Source organism: Eumetopias jubatus, unplaced genomic scaffold, assembly GCF_037043125.1.
Source record: "Eumetopias jubatus isolate StellerSeaLion01/CBP00866 unplaced genomic scaffold, mEumJub1_p1.0 scaffold_13, whole genome shotgun sequence".
Classification (NCBI taxonomy): domain Eukaryota; kingdom Metazoa; phylum Chordata; class Mammalia; order Carnivora; family Otariidae; genus Eumetopias; species Eumetopias jubatus.
Window position 1 is genome coordinate 81,953,364 of NW_028274819.1, and position 14,689 is coordinate 81,968,052.

The 14,689-nt window shown below is 37.8% G+C and overlaps 1 protein-coding gene across 1 annotated transcript in view; it reads left to right on the forward strand.

Moving 5' to 3' along the window:
- ARHGAP42 (Rho GTPase activating protein 42) overlaps positions 1-14,689 on the forward strand; it is a 302,672-nt gene that overhangs the window by 157,146 nt on the left and 130,837 nt on the right. The window lies entirely within an intron of this gene.

Sequence of the window (14,689 nt, forward strand, 5' to 3'; positions counted from 1 at the left end):
AATGTTTTCCTAAATGCATACTTTCTGGGCAAAATAAAAAGAAAAGTATTTGTTATGATGAATGTATGTGTACGATGTTTGGAGTATTTAAGTAGCTTGTAAGAAGTCAATTCTACTTTGACCTTCACGTATCTTCTTTTTTTTAAATAATTTTTTATTGTTATGTTAATCACCATACATTACATCATTAGTTTTTGATGTAGTGTTCCATGATTCATTGTTTATGGATAACAACCAGTGCTCCACACAGAATGTGCCCTCTTTAATACCCATCACCAGGCTAACCCATCCCCCCACCCCCTCCCCTCTAGAACCCTCAGTTTGTTTTTCAGAGTCCATTGTCTCTCTCTCCGACTTACTCCCCTTCATTCTTCCCCTCCTGCTATCTTCTTCTTCTTTTTTTTTCTTAACATATGTTGCATTATTTGTTTCAGAAGTACAGATCTGTGATTCATCAGTCTTGTACAATTCACAGCACTCACTATAGCACATACGCTACCCAATGTCTATCACCCAGCCACCCCATCCCTCCCACCCCCACCACTCAAGCAACCCTCAGTTTGTTTCCTGAGATCAAGAATTCCTCATATCAGTGAGGTCATATGATACATGTCTTTCTCGGATTGATTTATTTCACTCAGAATAACACCCTCCAGTTCCATCCACGTCATTGCAAATGGCAAGATCTCATTCCTTTTGATGGCTGCATAATATTCCATTGTGTATATATACCACATCTTTATCCATTCATCTGTCGATGGACATCTTGGCTCTTTCCACAGTATGGCTATTGTGGACATTGCTGCTATAAACATTGGAGTGCACGTACCCCTTTGGATCCCTACATTTGTATCTTTGGGGTAAATACCCAGTAGTGCCATTGCTGGATCGTATGGTACCTCTATTTTCAACTGTTTGAGGAACCTCCATACTATTTTCCAGAGTGGTTGCACGAGCTTGCATTCCCACCAACAGTGGAGGAGGGTTCCCCTTTCTCCGCATCCCCGCCAACATCTGTCATTTCCTGACTTGTTAATTCTAGCCATTCTGACTGGTGTGAGGTGGTATCTCATTGAGGTTTTCATTTGGATTTCCCTGATGCCGAGCGATGTTGAGCACTTTTTCATGTGTCTGCTGGCCATTTGGATGTCTTCTTTGGAAAAATGTCTGTTCATGTCTTCTGCACATTTCTTGATTGGATTATTTGTTCCTTCGGTGTTGAGTTTAAGAAATTCTTTATAGATTTTGGATACTAGCCCTTTATCTGATATGTCATTTGCAAATATTTTCTCCCATTCTGGCCACTGTCTTTTGGTTTTGTGGACTGTTTCTTTTGCTGTGCAAAAGTTTTTATCTTGATGAAATCACAATAGGTCATTTTTGCCCTTGCTTCCCTTGCCTTTGGCGATGTTTCTAGGAAGAAGTTGATGTGGCTGAGGTCGAAGAGGTTGCTCCCTGTGTTCTCCTTTAGGATTTTGATGGACTCCTGTCTCACGATTAGGTCTTTCAACCATTTGGAGTCTATTTTTGTGTGTGGTGTAAGGAAATGGTCCAGTTTCATTCTTCTGCATGTGGCTGTCCAATTTTCCCAACACCATTTGTTGAAGAGACTGTCTTTTTTCCGTTGGACGTTCTTTCCTGCTTTGTCAAAGATAAGTTGACCATAGACTTGAGGGTCCATTTCTGGGCTCTCTATTCTGTTCCATTGTTCTATGTGTCTGTTTTTGTGCCAGTACCATACTGTCTTGATGATGACAGCTTTGTAATAGAGCTGGAAGTCGGGAATTGTGATGCCGCCAGCTTTGCTTTTCTTTTTCAAGATTCCTCTGGCTATTCGGGGTCTCTTCTGGTTCCATACAAATTTTAGGATTCTTTGTTCCATTTCTTTGAAAAAAGTGGATGGTATTTTGATGGGGATTGCATTGAATGTGTAGATTGCTCTAGGTAGCATTGACATCTTCACAATGTTGGTTCTCCCAATCCATGAGCATGGAACGTTTTTCCATTTCTTTGTGTCTTCTTCAATTTCTTTCCTGAGTATTTTATAGTTTTCTGAGTACAGATCCTTTGCCTCTTTGGTTAAATTTATTCCTAGGTATCTTATGGTTTTGGGTGCAATTGTAAATGGGATCGACTCCTTGATTTGTCTCTCTTCTGTCTTGTTGGCGTGTAGGAATGCCACTGATTTCTGTGCATTGATTTTATATCCTGCTACTTTACTGAATTTCTGTATGAGTTCTAGCAGTTTTTGGGTGGAGTCTTTTGGGTTTTCCACATACAGTATCATATCATCTACAAAGAGTGAGAGTTTGACTTCCTCTTTGCCGATTTGGATGCCTTTGATTTCTTTTTGTTGTCTGATTGCTGTGGCTAGGACTTCTAATACTATGTTGAATAGCAGTGGTGATAGTGGACATCCCTGCCGCGTTCCTGACCTTAGGGGAAAAGGTCTCAGCTCTTCCCCATTGAGAATGATATTCGCTGTAGATTTTTCATAGATGGCTTTTATGATATTGAGGTATGTATCCTCTATCCCTATACTCTGAAAAGTTTTGATCAAGAAAGGATGCTGCACTTTGTCAAATGCTTTTTCTGCATCTATTGAGAGTATCATATGATTCTTGTTCTTTCTTTTGTTATTGTATTGTATCACGTTGATTGATTTGCGGATGTTGAACCAACCTTGCAGCCCAGGGATAAATCCCACTTGGTCATGGTGAATAATCCTTTTAATGGACTGTTGGATCCTATTGGCTAGTATTTTGGTGAGAATTTTTGCATCCATGTTCATCAAGGATATTGGTTTGTAATTCTCCTTTTTGATGGGGTCTTTGTCCGGTTTTGGGATCAATGTAATGCTGGCCTCATAAAACGAGTTTGGAAGTCTTCCTTCCACTTCTATTTTGGAACAGTTTCAGGAGAATAGGTATTAATTCTTCTTTAAATGTTTGGTAGAATGCCCCTGAGAAGCCATCTGGCCCTGGGCTTTTGTTTCTTGGGAGATTTTTGATGACTGCTTCAATTTCCTTAGTGTTTCTAGGTCTGTTCAGGTTTTGCATTTCTTCCTGGTTCAATTTTGGTAGTTGATACATCTCTAGGAATGGACCCATTTCTTCCAGGTTATCTAATTTGCTGGCATAGAGTTGTTCATAGTATGTTCTTATAATTATTTGTATTTCTTTGGTGTTGGTTGTGATCTCTCCTCTTTCATTCATGATTTTGTTGATTTGGGTCATTTTTCTTTTTGATAAGTCTGGCCAGGGGTTTATCAATCTTGTTAATTCTTTCAAAGAACCAGCTCCTAAGTTTCATTGATCTGTTCTACTGTTCTTTTGGTTTCTAGTTCATTGATTTCTGCTCTGATCTTTATTATTTCTCTTCTCCTGCTGGGTTTAGGCTTTATTTGCTGTTTTTTCTCTAGTTCCTTTAGGTGTAGGGTTAGGTTGTGTATTTGAGACCTTTCTTGTTTCTTGAGAAAGGCTTATATTGCTATATACGTTCCTCTCAGGACTGCCTTTGCTGTATCCCAAAGATTTTGAACAGTTGTGTTTTCATTTCCATTGGTTTCCATGAGTTTTTTTAATTCTTCTTTAATTTCCTGGTTGACCCATTCATTCTTTAGTAGGATGCTCTTTAGCCTCCATGTATTTGAGTTCTTTCTGACTTTCCTCTTGTGATTGAGTTCTAGTTTCAAAGCATTGTGGTCTGAAAATATGCAGGGAATATTCCCTGTCTTTTGGTACCGGTTGAGACCTGATGTGTGACCTAGGATGTGATCAATTCTGGAGATGTTCCATGGGCACTAGAGAAGAATGTGTATTCCGTTGCTTTGGGATGGAATGTTCTGAATTCGTCTGTAAAGTCCATTTGGTCCAGTGTGTCATTTAAAGTCTTTATTTCCTTGTTGATCTTTTGATTAGATGATCTGTCTATTTCAGTCAGGGGGGTGTTAAAGTCCCCCACTATTATTGTATTGTTGTCAATGTGTTTCTTCACTTTTGTTATTAATTGCCTTATCTAATTGGCTGTTCCCATGTTATGGGCATAGATATTTACAATTGTTAGATCTTCTTGTTGGATAGACCCTTTAAGTAGGGTATAGTGTCCTTCTTCATCTCTTATTACAGTCTTTGTTTTAAAATGTAATTCGTCTGATATAAGGATTGCCACCCCAGCTTTCTTTAGGTGTCCATTAGCATGGTAAATGGTTTTCCACCCCCTCACTTTCAATGTCGGGGTGTCTTTGGATCTAAAATGAGTCTCTTGCAGACAGCATATGGATGGGTCTTGTTTTTTAATCCAATCTGATAGCCTGTGTCTTTTGATTGGGGCATTTAGCCCATTTACTCTCAAGGTAACTATTGAAAGGTATGAATTTAGTGCCATTGTATTGCCTGTAAGGTGACTTTTACTGTATATTGTCTGTGTTTCTTTCTGATCCATGCTGCTTTTAGGCTTTCTTTTTGCTAGAGGACCCCTTTCAATATTTCTTGTAGGGCTGGTTTCGTGTTTGCAAATTCCTTTAGTTTTTGTTTGTTCTGGAAGCTTTTTGTCTCTCCTTCTATTTTCACTGACACCCTAGCGGGATATAGTATTCTTGGCTTCATATTTTTCTCGTTTAGTGCTCTGAAGTTATCATGCCAGTCCTTTCTGGCCTGCCAGGTCTCTCTGGATAGGTCTGTTGCCAATCTAATGTTTCTACCATTGTAGGTTACATATCTCTTCTCCCGAGTTGCTTTAGGATTTTCTCTATGTTTTGAGACTCGTAAGTTTTACTATTAGATGTCCGGGTGTTGACCTATTATTATTGATTTTGAGCGGGGTTCTCTGTGCCTCCTGGATTTTGATGCCTGTTTCCTTCCCCACATTAGGGAATTTCTCTGCTATTTTTTGCTCCAGTATACCTTCTGTCCCTCTCTCTCTTTCTTCTTGTTCTGGGATCCCAGTTATTCTAATGTTGTTTCGTCTAATCGTATCGCTTATCTCTCTAATTGCCCTCGTGATCCTGTAGTTGTTCATCTCTCTTTTTCTCAGCCTCTTTATTTTCCATCATTTGGTCTTCTATATCGCTGATTCTCTCTTCTGCCTCATTTATCCTAGCAGTTAGTGCCACCATTTTTGATTGCACCTCATTAATAGCCTTTTTGATTTCGACTTGGTTAGATTTTAGTTCTTTTATTTCTCCAGAAAGGGTTTCTCTAATAACTTCCACACTTTTTTCAAGCCCAGCTAGTATCTTTAAAGTCATGATTCTGAACTCTAGGTCCGACATCGTACTAATGTCCGTATTGAGTAGGTCCCTGGCTGACGGTACTGCCTCTTGTTCTTTTTGCTGAGGCGATTTTTTTCGTTTTGTCATTTTGTCCAGAGGAGAATAGATGAATGAGAGAACAGAATGCTAATAGGTTAACAACGTCTCCAGCAAATATACTCCATACAAATCAGAAAAGACCTGAAGCCAGCAGACAAGAAAGGGAAAGAAAGAAGAGAAAAAAAAAAGGAAAAAGAAAAAGATAAAAACAAAAACAGAACAAAAGAAAACAAAAAAACAGAATATGATAAAATATGATCAGGCTAGTGCATAGATCAGTGCCATACACTAGATTTTGTGCGTATTTTGGTCTGTCAGAAGAAAGTGCCTGGTAAAATATTAAAGGAAGAAAGATTTATATATGTACAAAATAAGGGTTGATACAATGAAGGGATGGAAGATGAATGTAAAGATGAAAATTATAAAAGATTTTATAAAAGGAATTGATAAGAAAAGAAGTTGTTTTTAAAAAGAAGAAGATTTAAAAAAAAAGAAAAAAGGAAAGAATGTGATCAGGCAGGAGACTAGAACAAAGCCATACACTAGTTATTTAGGGTATATTTTGATCTGTTAGAAGAAACTGTATCTCAAAATTTTAAAGAGCGAACAACTTATATATATATGCCAAAAATAAGGGTAACTACTAGGAAGGGATAAAATATGACTCTAAAAATGAAAAATAAAAAATATTTTTTTAAAAAAGGGATTGATAAGATGTTGGTTGAAAAAGGGAAAAAGAAAAATTAAAAAAACAGTTAAAAAAATTAACTGTGATGAACTAATGAATCATGGTAAAAAAAGCCATGAATTCTATGTGCAGTATTCCCCTTGCGCTGGAGTTCTCCCGTTCTCCTTGAGCGGTAAAGTTGGTCTTGGCTTGCTGGCTGTTCCTGCTGATCTTCTGGGGGAGGGGCCTGTTGCCGTGGTTTCCAAATGTCTTTGCCGGAGGCGGAATTGCCCCGCCCTGTGTGTCAGGGCTAAGCAAGCTGCTCGGGTTTGCTCTCAGGAGCTTTTGTTCCCCTCAAGCTCTTGGTACAGCTTTGGATGACCACGGTGCAAATGGTGGCCTTTCAATCTCCGCCCAGAGGAGCTGAGAACTTGGGGCCCCGTTCCTCAGTGTGCCCCCAGAGAAAAGCAGTCACTCCCGTCTCCCCAGCAGATCCCTGCAGTGTGCTCCCACGCCGCTCCTCCCGGGGTAGGAAGGGGAGTCTCCCGGGCTCTGCCACTTGTTTGGGTCGCTGCTGGAGGAGCAGTGGCCCGACTGGGCTGAGGATCACAGTTTATGGCATCCCTGAGTTGAGAAGCCGCGCTTCGGCTCTGTCTCTGCAGCCGGCTTCCCCGCTCTGATACCTGGGAGCTCTGCCGCACTCAGGCACCCCTGGTCTTTCTGTGACTCCAAGGGTTCTGAGACCACAGTGTCCCGTGAGGGTTCCACCCCCCGCTTAGCCAGTGGAGCGACGTCCCTCCGTGGAGCCGACTTCTAAATGTTCCAATTTTGTGCTCCACGGCTCTATCACTTGTCAGAAGCAGCTGACGGAGGCCCCCTCCCCCACCGTCTATCCTCCCAAATATTGCCTCGGATTCACTTCTCTGCACGTCCTACCTTCCAGAAAGTGGTCGTTTTTCTGTTCAGAGAGTTGTTGCTACTCTCTTCTTCGTTCTCCTGTTGAGTTCATAGGTGTAAGAATGGTTTGATCCCTATTCAGCTGAATTCCTGAGACCAGACGAAATCCAGGTCTCCTCCTCCTCCGCCATCTTGCTCCGCTTATACGTATCCTCTTTTTTATAGCTGAAAAGCAGTTTGACCTTTTTGCTGATTTTTTTTTCAGTCTTCTTTATTTTAGAACTATAAATGTTCAAGTAGTAATCAGGATGATAATAAGTGGACACAGGTTTTGAGCAGGCAATATGTTATGGTTATAGCTGGTATTTTAAAATGTTTTCCACAGTGCTTGAATGCTTTAAAATATTCTTAGTGTAACCTCCCATTAGAGATTGCTGGGTAAGAGGGAATAATGCAAAAGTAGTTTAAGAGCAACAAAAACCTAAGAAAAATAACTTCCCTTTCTTGTTCAAATAACTCAAGATTCAGAGAATTTCATTTGGTACAACCTAGAGTTATGATATTATTAGATCTCAGTGGATTATATGAAATTTTGCAATTTATCCCTCTCTTTCATTTTCTTAGCTAGATTCTATGAAAATATTCAATTCTTCCTTAGAACTCATCTTATGAGTATAGATGGCTTTATTAAAAAATAGCAAACTTTAATTTGAGTTATTTGGGATAGTTATAAGCTCTGAAAGATAGAGGATTCTTTGCTGTTTGCCCTCTGTTCCACTTAAGAAGTCTTAACATTCAGTATATGTTGATGAAATTCCACTCTTACACTAGAAATCCAATAGCAAGTTCCTATTTCATTTAAAAAAAATAGTATTGCATTATAATTGGCCTACATGAAATCATGAATTTAAGAGGAAGCAAGTACAACTTTATACTAATATATTTATGATCATTATACATAAAATATAAAATTTAATCTTTGTAAATAAGCATATTATCATCCTTAAACATAAAGGGAAACAGACTTGGAAAGTTTTAATAAATTGACCAAGATTGCACAGTTGTCAGGGTATAAACCAACAATTAAATAGAAACTAATGCACTCTCCTGAAGAGTGTACTACCTCCTATCTTTGGAAATAGGGAGGATTCAGGGCATCTGGGTGGCTCAGTTGTTAAACATCTGCCTTCGGCTCCGGTCATGATCCTAGGGTCCTGGGATCAAGCCCCGCATCGGGCTCCCTGCTCCGCGGGAAGCCTGCTTCTCCCTCTCCCACTCCCCCTACTCGTGTTCCCTCTCTCGCTGTGTCTCTCTCTATTAAATAAATAAATAAAAACTTAAAAAGAAAGAAAGAAAGAAAGAAGGGACAATTCATAAAGCATCATTCTCCAAAAGTTTAAATTTCTTTGCCTAGCATATTTCAATAAGAAAAGTATCATTACTGGTAAAAGTAAAGACAATATGAAAGTAATATTAAATTTAAATGAGTGTTGGATCTAAACAGGTGAAGTCCAATGGCGTGGGGTTCATAATGGAACACTGGCTTAATAAGTAGAATCAAAACATTCAGTACTGAAGTAGCAAGTGACATTCAGGTTGAAATTAAATGTATTACAGTGGTACCCAGCTAACCTTACATTGCACTTTTTTTTGTTCGTTTGTTTAGGTGAAGACATGGTTTTTCAGAGTAATTTGCTTACATTAAAGGATATAAAGTAAAGCTTTTAGTCTTTGACTTTGTATCACTTATTATATGACGGTCTTGTTCATATATCCATCCTTTACACCTTATGTGAGTTTGGCTTTGGAGTTCTAGTTTAGAAGATCTGTGGGCTTATTGACCCAAGAGAAGGACTGTCTCTTGTGTGGCTTTGAAGAGTAACTTGACCAGGATGGAGGAGTGAGCCTCAGGCTAGCGCTAGACCACTTGCAAGAATTTCATTCTGAGAAGCTGTTTGGAAGGAAGAAATAGGATAGGAGTTGGAAGAAGGCAGAGGGGAGATACTTGCCTATAAGCCCAAATTAGGACTGTGATCTAATTTTCCCAGTTGCAAATGCTAAGGAAAATAATCCTTATCCCTTTTTTATCTCAGACTGCTTATAGGTATCTTCTGAATTAACTACTCATGAAATACCTTTGCGATCTTTCCACTGTGTGTGGATTGGCTATATAGATATCTCAACAGGAAATTATTTTTGCAATGAGCTATATCATCCAGGTTTTATTTCTGTAAATGGCATCATCTGTTGTAGCCTTCTCAAGCAGTTGCTTTAGTGAGCACCACAGAATATTGTTAAATCTTGTTTTCAAAACTTTGAGTCGTTTGGTACTTTGAAAGTTTGGGGTAGAAAATTGTGGTCTTCTATCCTGATATTATTGACTAGGTTAAGTATAATGGGACACTATGTTCACTGATTAGTGATGGGCTGTGACTGTTACCAACAACAATGGATTTTAACCAGAACCTGGAAAGGGGAGAATAAGTAAAATTGTAAGAATTACCTTTCAGATTTGTTTTATTCCATTGCTGCTCATTTCATTGGTCACACAAATTGTAAGCTTTTCAACGGTGAAAAACAAGCATTAAAAATAGGAATTTTGGGGGGCATCTGGGTGGTTGTCAGTTAAGCAGCTGCCTTCAGCTCAGGCCATGATCCCAGTGTCCTGGGATCAAGCCCCACTTCAGGCTCCTTGCTTAGTGGGGAGTCTGCTTCTCCTTCTGCCTGCTGCTCCCCCTGCTTGTGCATGCTCTCTCTGTCAAATAAATAAATAAAATCTTTAAAAAAATAGGAATTTTTAAAAAATATTTATTTATTTATTTGAGAGAGATCTCTCACACCTGTGCAAGCAGAGGAAGGGTCAGAGGGAGAGGGAGAGAAGCAGAGCTTGATATGGGGCTCGATCCCAGAACCCTGAGATCATGACCCCAGCTGAAGTCAAGAGTCTGATGCTTAACCAACTAAGCCACCCAGGTGTCCCCAAAATAGGAATTTTTAATAAAAATAGGATAGCACTTGGAAATCCATGGTCTATAGAAAATTATAATTCGTGTATACTTGGACACACACACACACACACACACACACACACACACAAATGTATTTGGAGAATTATTCATCTAATCACATAAAAACTTTTCTAGTCATTACTTATGAGTGATTTATGAGCACTCCCTGGTGGCTATTTATTAGAACCACTTGAAACAGCAAAAGATAAGGTGAGTGAAAACTTAATTGCTTGGCTTTATGTAAGGAACACTTGCACCCACAGTTCAAGTGTGCTCACTCAGTAAATGTAGTATTGTAAAGTATTATCCAATATCAGATTTGCTTCTCTGCTACAGAAAATGAGTGAAATAGCAGATAATTTGATTTTTAAAATGGACCAATATCTATAAAAATAGGTTGCTTGTACCCAGAGTTTGGAATTATAAATGGTGATCTCATAATATGAGGAATTAGAGAAACAAGACAGAGGATCATAGGGGAAGGGAAGGAAAAATGAAACGATGAAACCGGAGAGGGAGACAAACCGTAAAAGACTTTTAATCTCAGGAAACAAACTGAGGGTTGCTGGAGTGGAGGGGGGTGGGAGGGATGGGGTGGCTGGGGGATGGACACTGGGGAGGGTATGTGCTATGGAGAGTGCTGTGAATTGTGTAAGACTGTTGAATCACAGACCTGTACCCCTGAAACAAATAATACATTATATGTTAATAAAAAATTAAAAAAATAATTATAAGATAGTAAGTTTGATTATATCTTATTTACTGAAATAAGACCTTTTTAAGATTTTACATTATCAATATCTAGGGAGAATATTAAAATTGGTTTTGTATTTTTCCTAAAGCCTTTTAGTAAGTTCATGAAAAGTAACACATTCCACAAATATTATGGGATCTTGAATCTCCTGAACTCTGTGACTTGATACCCCCTGCCCTCCCTCTAACCTGGAATTACCTTCTGGAAGAAGTTTCATCAAGCCTCTTGTGTAAATCTGGGGAGAAAAAGTTCCATGTGAGCCAAAATTTCATTTCTCTAGATTTTTTTTTTTAGACCTTATGAAAATAAAGTCACCAGAGTTGTACCCTGATTCACTTTTTAATTATAGTTTTCTACCATTTTGTATGTCATTTTCCTTTATTATGCAGTAGCAGCAGTACCTCTTTTAAACCTGCTAAAATTTTAAATACCTTTAATTTACACTTGGATCACTTCAGAATTGAAGAATTTTGTCCATGTGATTGACCAGTTTGTGGGGATGAAAAGCATGCATTCCCTGGGGGATGTACAAAGTAAAGATCAGAAGCAGCCACATTGGGTTGTAAATCCACTTCATGCCCTTTGAAAAGTGTTGTTGTCATTTCCATTTTGATGTCTTGAGTTTAGATTCACATGTTGTGAACAGCGGTTCATTGACTGCACACAAAAAAAGCATAGTATTTGAGATATAAAACCACGCATATGTTATACTGGCTTATGGAAAAAAATAGGTTCTTGTTTAACTATTATCTATCCAGTAGATCAGTACTGTTCTGTTAAATTAATTCCAATTCAGTTTCTACCTTTGAAGAACTACACTTTAAATTATGGGAAATGTAGGGCGCTTGGGTGGCTCAGTCGTTAAGCGTCTGCCTTCGGCTCAGGTCATGATCCCAGGGTCCTGGGATCGAGCCCAGCATGCGGGAAGCCTGCTTCTCCCTCTCCCACTCCCCCTGCTTGTGTTCCCTTTCTCGCTGTGTCTCTCTGTCAAATAAATAAAATCTTAAAAAAAAAAAATCATGGGAAATTTAAGACTGAACATGAGGTAGACACTGCAAATTCTGTGAAGAAGGTAACATTTTTTGAAAGGCTATCATATGTCAAATCTGTGCTTATTATTTTAAATATATGTGTATTTCTCCTTTAATTTTTATAAACACCTTGAGAGGTATAGGGATGAAAACACTGAGATTTATTTTTTTTATTCCTTCAGTTTCACATTAATAGAATGAGAGTAGGAGAAAGAAAGGAGAAAAACGAACAAATCCAAAAACAAAAGAAAAAAATGAAGAAAATTGGTTTAAGAAATAATAATTGCCTCATAGGGTGGTTGTTAATTCACGTCTCATGTGTCATATCCTCAGGTTTTGTTTTATTCCCAGGTCATATTTACATATGGCAGAGATTGAAACCATTGGATACGAGTGTGGTGCCAATGTCTTAATACATGGATCTATCAATTAGCCCCTTTCCTAATCCTTCTCTTCCCAATAAAAACATTTCATTCATATTGATTAAGTCTGTTATTTTGAGATGGCATATTCTGCCAAAATATTTGAGTCTTCCCGTAGCATCGAACATAGTAGATCCAAAGTGAAATTCATCATCTTTATTCCTTCTCCATCAAACATACTCTTTACCTCATTTACCCTAGCTCTTAATGTGATGCCAAAGTTCCAGTGCCTGAGGCAAAACCTCTTAATGTCCCCTTTGATTCCTCTCCCTCTGGGTCCTTTTCTGTTTTCTGAGAACACTGCCATTCCCTGTTAGCAGTTCCTCAACACTGCAGGTACCTGATCCTAGTACCTAATTATTTCAAACTTGAGTTCCTCTCCCATCTATTCACCTGGCATCTCTTCATTCTCAAACGATCCCACATATTACTGGCTTCCTAGTACAGGTTTTTACAACATGAATTTTCTGTTTAGAACCCAGCAGGGATTCCACGTTAAGACTGTTCTTCCTAGATTATGGGTATCTCTTCCTTATTCTAACTAAGTTTCCTACTAAAAATATATATACACCTTTTTCCAGCTAGATAATGTTCTTGTTAGTTGATAATAATGTATTAATTCTATAAAGCATGTTATGTGCCAGAACTGTTTGACATACTTCATATTCATTCTAGATTCCCATTTTTCAAAAGTTAACTGAGGGTCTGTAACTAGGTGAATGCACTCACAGTCATGATTTACTCTTAATGAGTGCTTAATAAATTGCTTTCTTTTTCTGCATTGCACTCTCCCTTCCCACATACCAGGCTTAGTTCTACCCCCTTGCCTTTATTTATGGTGTTCCCCATTTCTAGAATATTTTTGTCTCTTCAGTGTATCCAGTTCACATTTATCATCCAAATCCTACCTTGACTCATTTAGTTCTCAAGGATCTTTACTGGTGTCAAAATCCTGATGTATTTATAAGGAGTTCTCCATAGTTTATCATGCAAAGCTAATCAGTTTTGTCTTTCAATTTTTCCAAATATTTTAGCAGTGTTTTAAGAGCATCAAATATTTGTTGAATGAATAAAATTTTTCTCTCTTCTCAAATAGACATTAAATTTCTGGAAGGTTTAGTCCATGCCTTAGTTTTTTCCCTTTATCATAGACCTCAGCAATGTGCTTGGCATGTACATAAGTACCTAGTGATTGGATATGGGAGAGCCCAGGCCATCTGTCTTTCAGGACTTTTATGGGAAAATACCTTCTCATAATGTGCACATATATACACTTCAATCAAAGGGTAATATTGTAGATTCAGATACAGAAGTCTATTCAGTAGGTAAATACAGAATGAGATTAATTATCTATATCAGTTTGGAGTTATCAAAAGCTATAAATTTTGAGCACTATTAATATCAATATTAAGACACTGAACTAAGTGTTTTACATTCATTATCTTAGTCCCTAGAACCAAGTTAAGTTCTGGGGTAGATGTTGCAGCTGATGCTCAGAATCGTTAAACAGCAGTTTGTAGCAACAGGCCCCAATTTAAACCCAGGTATTCTTGATTTTAAATATACGTACTTGTGCTATATATTGCATATCATCTTATTCAACATCCTTATTATTGGACTTTTTGCCACTTGAGAAATATCTCCCTGTTTAAATTCACTAATTTTAAATATTAGATCATGCTTGTTTCCAGCATAACATAAACATTCAATAAATGTTAGTCTTTATTCTTATCATTTTTCCAAATTACACATAAGTGTTCATGACACTGTCTTTCACCTTATGCAAATCTTAAGTTTAAAAGCAGATGTGTGTGTGTGTGTGTGTGTGTGTGTGTGTGTGTGCATGCATACGTATTTGGGGTTTCATGAGGGCAAAGAAGATTTAGAGCGTGAGAATTAAAAGTGAGCTACTTTGCTACTTTCCAATCATCTCTCTCTATAAAGATACCTTCACAGTGTATCTGGAGGGATGCCTGTCTGAGCTCACAAAATGGGTGTTAGGTGATGGATGTCAGAGGTATTTACAGTCTGTTGTTGATGTCTTAGAAAGGATTTTGAGTGTTGATCTACTTTATATGTCTTTATATAAGGAGTTTAAGTCCTCTTTTCAAGATCTGTCATATTTTTCTGCGAATTGGAGGATGATAATCATGGAAGGCCCTAATGCTCTAGTTTTTATTTTTGCGTATACTATCTTTGTGCATTTAGATATGGAATTTGAGAAATAAAACTTGACTAGAGAATAGTAAGTTCATTGAAAATAAGTGAAAGTAAAACACTCATTGAAATTTTAGAGTTTTGATATAATTTTAGACTTATGTTAAAGTTGTAAGAATGATATAAGGAACTCCTATATATTCTTCAACCTATTTTAAAATAGTTATATATTTTAAAAATAGGGTTTTCTCTTCATCTTAGCATTTGCTAATTATATAATAGATCATATTATCACAGTGGTAAACTATAAATTTTGTTTGTTAACTATAAATATCCCTTCAGTTTTATTGAGATATGGACATATAATATTATGTAAGTTTAAGGTGCATAGGTTGACTTGATACATGTATATATTGCAAAATGATTACCATCAGGGCATTAG